The sequence below is a fragment of the Hordeum vulgare genome, chromosome 7H, assembly GCF_904849725.1.
Source record: "Hordeum vulgare subsp. vulgare chromosome 7H, MorexV3_pseudomolecules_assembly, whole genome shotgun sequence".
Taxonomy (NCBI): domain Eukaryota; kingdom Viridiplantae; phylum Streptophyta; class Magnoliopsida; order Poales; family Poaceae; genus Hordeum; species Hordeum vulgare.
Window position 1 is genome coordinate 574,192,159 of NC_058524.1, and position 9,569 is coordinate 574,201,727.

The 9,569-nt window shown below is 37.7% G+C and overlaps 1 long non-coding RNA gene across 1 annotated transcript; it reads left to right on the plus strand.

Annotated features, from left to right (window-relative positions):
• Positions 1 to 6,838: 6,838 nt before the first annotated feature.
• Positions 6,839 to 7,602, plus strand: LOC123412420. The gene is made up of 2 exons (XR_006613508.1): positions 6,839 to 6,893; positions 7,289 to 7,602. It is a non-coding gene; the product is annotated as an uncharacterized LOC123412420 (long non-coding RNA).
• The last annotated feature ends 1,967 nt before the right edge of the window (positions 7,603 to 9,569 follow it).

Genomic DNA, 9,569 nt, shown 5'->3' on the forward strand with positions numbered 1-9,569 from the left:
CAAAAAATAGTATATATACTACCTAAACATTATTATATACTACATACTACGCGTACACACTATTCGATTTCATAGATACTACATACAACATACAAAACGCAAGTGGTGCTAACTACCACCGGTGGTAGATAAAATTGGTCTAGGATCGGGTCTCCATCAAAGCGCATACACAACGAGGTCTCCATCAAGTGTTTATATATATTTTTCATATATATATATATATAGGGTTGCGCTATTCGTCATCCTGAGTGAGGAATAGTTATTCTTCACCCCCTCTATTTGAACATTAATGCACTGTAATTTTACATTTCATATTTTTTTTCTTATTTTATACGTAAAAAAAGACTGTAAGAAAATATAATTAACGTAAAAATATTTTATGTCACGTAAAATTACGAACATACAAAAATATTGCAAAAAATATAATAAATTTATTTTTTTCTGGTCTTGTGACCTATATTTTTGTTTTTATTTTGTCAAAATTTACATAATGATTCAATATAAATGTTATAGTTAATTTATCTTGAACTCTAGACAGGCCTAACAGTTTGTTACATCAATATACTCTAAAAACACTACCAGTGCCATGTAATGCATATAAGAAACACATTCATAAAACATTGAATTAAAATAAATAAGTTCTTGAAATTATGGTTCTTAGGTTTATTGTAAAAGAATGTAAAAGATGATTTTATTCTTAACAAGAAGCCCTAAAAATAATATAAGGTAGTTTTGCGACTAAACAAAGTATTAATTTAACATTATAAATGTTTTTGTAGTGGTACGTATGGAAATCACATGACAAATTCGTACCTAAATATAAATGATGATTTTGAGTTGTTTAACACGATTAGTTATACGAATAAAAAACAGGTTCAATTATGAGAAGGTAAACTAGTTTATTATAAATACACAGAAACACCCTTTCTAATTTGACTTGGAGTGGTGGTTGAGCATTTGTTGAAGAGACTGAGGCAGTTCTAACAAGTCAAACCAGAATAAGGGGAATGAACAAGCTTAAATCCGTGAACTTAACCCAAGATATCTGCAAAGGTTATCTCATCAATAAAGTGATCCCAACCGATGAAGATGAGTGGCCCGACGAGGATGAAGAAACAAACATCTGCATCCAAAGGGATGATGCAAAACCACATGTCCTTCCTATTGATGTAGGTTTTCGAGAAGATGTGGAACAAACCGACATCAACTTTCAATTGTTACAACAACCACCAAACAAACTAAAGTGTAACGTTTTAGACCTTTGCTTCCACAACTCTCTTCAGTCCCCGACTGATTGCAGACCACCTAGAAATATCTAGGAATTGGTGGAAGGAGTGGATGAAGATTTCAAACATTATGAGGTGACAAGATGTTCAAAAGCTTTGTGACACAGCAGTGAGTTAGGTTGAGGTTATGATAGACAAATTAGGAAATAAGTACTATTCCCACACTTGCGCAAGGACCGTCATCAGAATGATGGAAGGGAATAATCGGTCTATGTCGCGATGTACAACTAGTTGTTTAGACCAATGCCGTTATAAAAGAAGGGCAATAAAGTGGGCAAATAAATGAAAGGAGTAGCTAGAGAAAGGAAAAGAGAAAAAATAAAAAGGAAGGAAAGGAGTATGTCATGTGTATTGGATTATTGATATTTTTTGGCAATTATTAGATTGAATGTTTTTTAGAATAATTTGGAATTTATTTGATTTTATTAAAGTTATTTGAATCATTTTAATTTACTGTAAATATTTGAATTAGTTGGAATTATTTGAATTAATTTGGAAAGTAGAGCTACTTCTAGTACTACATGCATGACCACTACAATACTACTAAAATATGCTAACTACGTTTGGTTTGGTTCTCTCGAAAGCAAACAATTCTCAATATTCTATTAATTAAGAAACACTAGTATACATATCTCAAGAGTCCATGGCAATAATTTTTTATTCTAAAATCCAGAAAAAAATACTTTCGCTAAATTACTCCAAACTTATAGTTTTATGGAACTTGAAACATTTACAACAAATTCATTTTATTCCATGCATGAATTGAGACTATTTAGAGTGCTAGCAATACTTGATATGTTCATTTTGCATCATACTTTTATATCAATATTTATTGCATTATGAGATGTTAATACACGTTATGGTACAATACTTATGCATTTTCTCTTTTATTTTACAAGGTTTAAATGAAGAGGGAGAATGCCGACAGCTGGAATTCTGGACGGAAAAAGGAACAAATCTGAGAGACCTATTCTGCACAGCTCCAAAAGTTCCGAAAAGTTACGGAGAATTGTTTTTTAATATAAAAAAAAATTAATGGACGAACGAAATACCTGAGGAGACACGGTAGGAGGTCACAAGCGAGGGGGCGCGACCTACCCCCCTGGTCGCGCCCGTCAGGCTTGTGGGCTCCCTGGCAGGCCTCCGGTGCCCATCTTCTGCTATATGAAAGGTTTTGACGTGGAAAAAAAAATCAAGAAAAGAGCTTTCAGGACGCAGCGTCGCCGTTTCGAGGCGGAACTTCGACATAACCAACCTAGAGCTCCGGCGGAGCTATTCCCGCCGGGGAAACTTCCCTCCCGGAGGGGGAAATCGAAGCCATCGTCATTACCAAGGATCCTCTCATCGAGAGGGGATCAATCTCGATCAACATATTCATCAGCACCATCTCCTCTCCAAACCCTAGTTCATCTCTTGTATCCGATCTTTGTCTCAAAACCTCAGGTTGGTACGTATAGGTTGCTAGTAGTGTTGATTACTCCGTGTAGTTGATGCTAGTTGGTTTATTTGGTGGAAGATTATATGTTCAGATCCTTAATTATTATTAATACTCCTCTGATTATGAACATGAATACGCTTTTGTGAGTAGTTACATTTGTTCTTGAGGACATGAGATAAGTCTTGTTATAAGTAACCATGTGAATTTGGTATTCGTTCGATATTTTGATAAGATGTATGTTGTCTCTCCTCTAGTGGTGTCATGTGAACGTCGACTACATGGCACTTCACTATTATTAGGGCCTAGTGGAAGGCATTTGGAAGTAATAAGTAGATGATGGGTTGCTAGAGTGATAGAAGCTTAAACCCTAGTTTGTGCGATGCTTCGTAAGGGGCTGATTTGGATCCATATGTTTAATGCTATGGTTAGATTTATCTTAATTCTTCTTTCGTAGTTGTGGATGCTTGCGAGAGAGGTTAATCCTAAGTGGGATTTTTGTCCAAGCAAGGACAACACCCAAGCACCGGTCCACCTACAATCAAATTCTCAAAGTAACGAACGCGAAGCATATGAGCATGATGAAAACTAGCTTGGCATAAATTCCCATGTGTCCTCGGGAGCGCTTTTCTTTATATAAGAGTTTGTCCAGGCTTGTCCTTTGCTACAAAAAGGATTGGGACACCTTGCTGCACCTTTGTTACAATTGTTACTTATTACCCGTTACGAATTACCTTATCACAAAACTATCTGTTACCGATAATTTCTATGCTTGCACATAATACCTTACTGAAAACCGCTTGTCATTTCCTTCTACTCCTCGTTGTGTTCGACCCTCTAACTTATCAAAAGGACTACATTAGATCTCCTACACTTTTGGGTCATCAATACTCTTTTCTGGCGCCGTTGCCGGGGAGTGAAGCGCCTTTGGTGAGTGAAACTTGGTAAGGAAAAATTTATATGCTGTGCCGAAATTTACTGTCACTTGTCACTATGGAAAATAATCCTTTGAGGGGCTTGTTTGGGGTATCTTCACCCTGACCGGAAGCACAAGGAGATGCTCCTCAACCTGTTGCACCTACTGAAAACATTTATTATGAAATTCCTTCGGGTATGATAGAAAAACTGCTAGCTAATCCTTACGTAGGAGATGGAACACTACATCCTGATTTGCATCTAATCTATGTGGATGAGCTTTGTGGATTATTTAAGCTTGGAGGTCTGCCCGAGTATGATGTCAAGAAGAAGGTCTTTCCTTTATCTTTGAAGGAAAAGGAGTTGACATGGTATAGTCTATGTGATGATATTGGATCATGGAACTACAACCGATTGAAATTGGAATTTCATCAGAAGTTTTATCCTATGCATCTGGTTCATCGTGATCGGAATTATATTTATAATTTTTGGCCCCGTGAAGGAGAAATAATCGCTCAAGCTTGGAGGAGTCTTAAGTCAATGTTATATTCATGCCCCAATCATGAGTTCCCGAGAGAAATTATTATTCAAAAATTTTATGCTCGGCTCTCTCGTAGTGATTAATCCATGCTCGACACTTCTTGTTCTGGTTCTTTTATGAAGAAATATATTGAATTCAAATGGGACTTATTGGAAAGAATTAAATGCAACTCCAAGGATTGGGAACTCGATGAAGGTAATGAGTTAGGTACAAGCCTTAAATTTGATTGTGTTAAATCCTTTATAGACACCGGTGCTTTTCGTGATTTTAGCACTAAATATGGACTCAATTCTGAGGTAGTAGCTTCATTTTGTGAATCTTTTGCTACTCATGTTGATATCCCCAAGGAGAAATGGTTTAAATATCATCATCATATTAAAGTTAAAGTGGTAGAACCTATTAAAGTTGAAGAAGAAACAATTATTTATAATGCTAATCCTGTTATTCCTCCTGCTTATATTGAGAAACCACCCTTTCCTGTTAGGATAAAGGAACATGCTAAAACTTCAACTTTGGTTCGTAAGAGTTGTACTAGAATACCTATACCTCCTGAAAAAAAATAAAGTTGAACCTAATATTTCTATGGTTAAAGATCTCTTGGTTGATAATATTGATGGGCATGTCAGTCATTTCTGTGATGATGTTGCTAGAATTGCTAGACCTGATACTAAAGGTAAACATAGACCTATTGTTGGCGTGCCTATTGTTTTTGTTAAAATAGGAGATCATTGTTATCATGGGTTATGTGATGTGGGTGCTAGTGTGAGTACAATTCCCTTTACCTTATACCAAGAAATTATGAACGATATTGCACCAACCGAATTAGAGGAAATTGATGTTACCATCAAGCTTGATAATAGAGATATTATTGCACGAGTTGGAATTGTTAGAGATGTTGAAGTCTTGTGTGGGAAAATAAAGTATCCTACTAATTTTCTTGTTATTGGTTCCCCACAAGATGATTTTTATCCCATTATATTCGGTAGACCCTTCTTGAATACTGTTAATGCTAAGATTGATTGTAAAAAAGAAACGATTACTGTAAGTTTTGGGGATTCATCTCATGAGTTCAATTTATCTAAATTTCGTAGACAACCCCATGACAAAGAATTGCCTAGTAAAGATGAAATTATTGGTCTCACTTCTATTGCTGTGCCTCCTACCGATCACGTTGAACAATATTTTCTAGACCATGAAAATGATATGTATATGAATGAAAGGAATGGAATAGATAAGATTTTCTTTGATCAACAGCCTATTCTGAAAAACAGCCCGCCTGTTGTAATACTCGGGGATCCTCCTCCACCTAAGGGTGATCCCGTTTTTGAGCTTAAACAATTTCCTGATAGTTTGAAGTATGTTTATCTTGATGAAAAGGAGAAATGTCCTATTATTATTAGTGCTAACCTTTCAGAGCATGAAGAAAAGAGATTATTGAAAACTCTGAGGAAGCACCTTGCCACTATTGGATATACTCTTGATGATCTTAAGGGCATTAGTCCCACTCTATGTTAGCACAAAATCAATATGGAGCCTGATGCTAAACCAGTTTTTGATAACCAACGACGATTAAATCCTAAAATGAAGGAAATGGTAAGAAATGAAATACTAAAGCTTGTGGAGGGAGGTATAATTTATCCTATTGCTGATAGTAGACGGGTTAGTCCCGTTCATTGTGTCCCTAAAAAGGGAGGTATTACCGTTGTTCCTAATGATAAACATGAATTGATCCCACAAAAAAATGTTACAAGATATAGAATGGTAATTGATTTCAGAAAATTAAATAAGGCTACTAGGTAAGATCATTACCCGCTACCTTTTATTGATAAAATGCTAGAAAGACTATCCAAACATACACATTTTTGCTTTCTAGATGGTTACTCTCGCTTCTCTCCAATACCTGTATCAAAAGAGGATCAAGAGAAGACCACTTTTACTTGCCCTTTCGGTACCTTTGCTTATAGACGTATGCCTTTAGGTTTATGCAATGCACCTGCTACCATTCAAAGATGTATGATGGCTATAGTCTCTGACTTTTGTGAAAAGATTGTTGAGGTTTTCATGGATGATTTTTCCGTTTACGGAACTTCTTTTGATGATTGCTTGAGCAACCTTGATCGACTTTTGTAGAGATGTGAAGAAACTAATCTTGTCTTGAATAGGTAGAAGTGTCATTTTATGGTTAATGAAGGCATTGTCTTGGGACACAAAATCTCCGAAAGAGGTATTGAAGTTGATAAAGCTAAAGTTGATGCTATTGAAAAAATGACGTGTCCAACAGATATGAAAGCTATAAGAAGTTTCCTTGGCCATGCTGGTTTCTATAGGAGATTTATTAAAGACTTCTCTAAAATTTCTAAGCCTCTCACTAATATTTTGCAAAAGGATGTTCCATTCGTTTTTGATGATGATTGTGTAGAAGCATTTGAAATTCTTAAGAAAGCCTTGATCACTGCACCTGTTGTTCAACCACCTGATTGGAACCTACCCTTTGAAATTATGTGTGATGCTAGTGATTATGTTGTTGGTTCTGTCCTAGGACAAAGAGTTGATAAGAAATTAAATGTCATCCATTACACTAGTAAAACTCCATTCACCATAACTGTTGTCATTTACTTTTGAAATCTAATGGCGTGTAGGATCTTCACAAGAATACCCTACATACCATAATAGTGCACTCTTGAAGCCAATTCAGATCTCAGCCATCATGATATAGGTGCGCCCAACATGTTCTCCATTTGCACAGAAGTCAACAATGCAGTAGTAGGAGTCTGAAGGTATAACATACTGCTAGTGAAGTGTGCAGATGCATAATCGTATTGTTCTTTTCCCTATTTCTGTTAAATGCACTGCTGTTACTTGTTAGTAGACCTGATGCTAGTAGCACTGCTGTTAACTAGAACTATTTTAACTAGTTACTACTGGTTGTAATAAGCCTTCACAAAGTATCACTAAAGTGCATGAAAAAAATATTTTGTTTTGAAATGTCTCGCAGCCAATTAAAGTAACTGCGAATTTGTATTTGTGTTAGATGATGTTTTCTATGACCTTGTTCATTTCTCGACTCTTGACTTTGATGATGCAACACATCTGAATCGTGCTTTCTTGCAGGTGTCAATGGCAAATAATCATTTTCTTCTTGCAAGCATCAATGGCAAGAATGGCATATTATGCAGAGAAAGAGGATGAGAAGAAACTTGTGCTTCTCATTTAATCTTTGTCTAACTCTCTTTATGTGCGATTGTGTACTTGTTGGGTCCTTTTTCTGTGCACTTGCACCTGCAGAAGTATTCTGTTGTGCACTTGTAAAATTATTTTGATGTCACTTGTCAGGCCTTGAACCTTAATGTGTGGAGGAGTCGGTGAATGATGTATTGTATTTCATGTGTTGTGGTACTGAAATGAAATATACAGTTTATCTGCAATCTTTTATCCTGTTGTTGTATTTGTTTTTTAATGGACCTATCTTGTAATTTGAGTGCTTCTAGCAAAATAATGCTTCAAACAAAACAAATCAGGCATTTTCAATAGTAAAATAGGTATTGGGCCAGGCCCATATAAGCTAGATTGGTCGATTGGGCTTTAAAACCTATGATGATTCGAATTGGTCACTAACAATGCCACGTCATCTTGGCCACGTCGGATTCTACGTGGCTCACACAAATGGGTAATGACCAAATCAAATTTTTGGTCAATAGAGACCTACGACCAAAATTTTAGAAAGGTCATGCTTGGTCATTCTTGACGGCCAACTGTTGACCTTGTAAATTTGGTCAAAAAAGGTCAATAAATGACAACAATGACGAATCAATGACCAATATAGGGAGTCATAATTCACCTTATTTCTTGTAGTGCAGTGCTCAAAGAAACTACGCTACCACTGAGAAGGAATTTTTAGCAATTGTGTTTGCTTGCGATAAGTTTAGACCTTATATTGTTGATTCCAAAGTAACTGTTCACACTGATCACGCTCCTATTAAGTACCTTATGGAAAAGAAAGATCCTAAACCTAGACTTATTAGATGGGTTCTTCTGCTACAAGAATTTGTTCTGCATATTATTGATAGAACGGGCGTTGATAACCCCGTAGCAGATAACTTGTCTAGATTAGAGAATGTTCTTGATGACCCACTACCTATTGATGATAGCTTCCCTGATGAAAAATTAGTTGTTGTAAATGCTTCACGCAATGCTCCTTGGTATGCTGATTATGCTAACTACATCGTTGCTAAATTTATACCACCAAGCTTTACGTACCAACAAAACAAAAAGTTCTTCCTTGATTTAAGACATTACTTTTGGGAAGATCCACACCTATATAAAGAAGGAATAGATGGTATTATTAGATGTTGTGTACTTGAGCATGAACAGGGAGATATCATATACAAGTGTCACTCCGAGGCCTACGGAGGACACCACGCTGGAGATAGAACTGCACACAAGGTATTACAATCTAGTTTTTATTGATCTACTCTCTTCAAGGATGCACGTAAGTTTGTCTTGTCCTGTGACGAATGTCAAAGAATTGGTAATATTAGTAGTGTTGGGGAAAGTGGCATGGGAAACAAAAATTTTCCTACGCGCACGAAGACCTATCATGGTGATATCCATCTACGAGAGGGGATTTCCGGTCTACGTACCCTTGTAGATCACACAGCAGAAGCGTTAGTGAACGCGGTTGATGTAGTGGAACGTCCTCACGTCCCTCGATCCACCCCGCGAACCGTCCCGCGACCCGTCCCCCGATCTAGTGCCGAACGGACGGCACCTCCGCGTTCAGCACACGTACAACTCGATGATGATCTCGGCCTTCTTGATCCAGCAAGAAAGACGGAGAGGTAGATGAGTTCTCCGGCAGAATGACGGCGCTCCGGAGGTTGGTGGTGATCTAATCTCAGCAGGGCTCCGCCCGAGCTCCGCAGAAACGCGATCTAGAGGTAAAACCGTGGAGGTATGTGGTCGGGCTGCCGTGGCAAAAGTTGTCTCAAATCAGCCCTAAAACCCCACTATATATAGGAGGGAGGGAGGGGAGGAGGCAGCCTCAAAACCTAAAGGTTTGGCCGAAATTGGAGGTGGAGGAGTCCTACTCCAATCCTACTTGGAGTAGGATTCCACCTTCCCACTTGGAAACTCTTTCCACCTTGTGTTTTTTCCTTCTCAAACCTTATGGGCCTTAGTGGGAACTTATTCCAGCCCACTAGGGGCTGGTTTATCTCTTCCCATAGCCCATGAGACCCCTTGGGGCGTGACACCCCTCCTGATGGTCCCCGGCACCCCTCCCGGCACTCCCAGTACACTACCGATGAGCCCGAAACTTTTCCGGTAATGCACGAAAACCTTCCGGTAACCAAATGAGGTCACCCTATATATCAATCTTTGTTTCCGGACCATT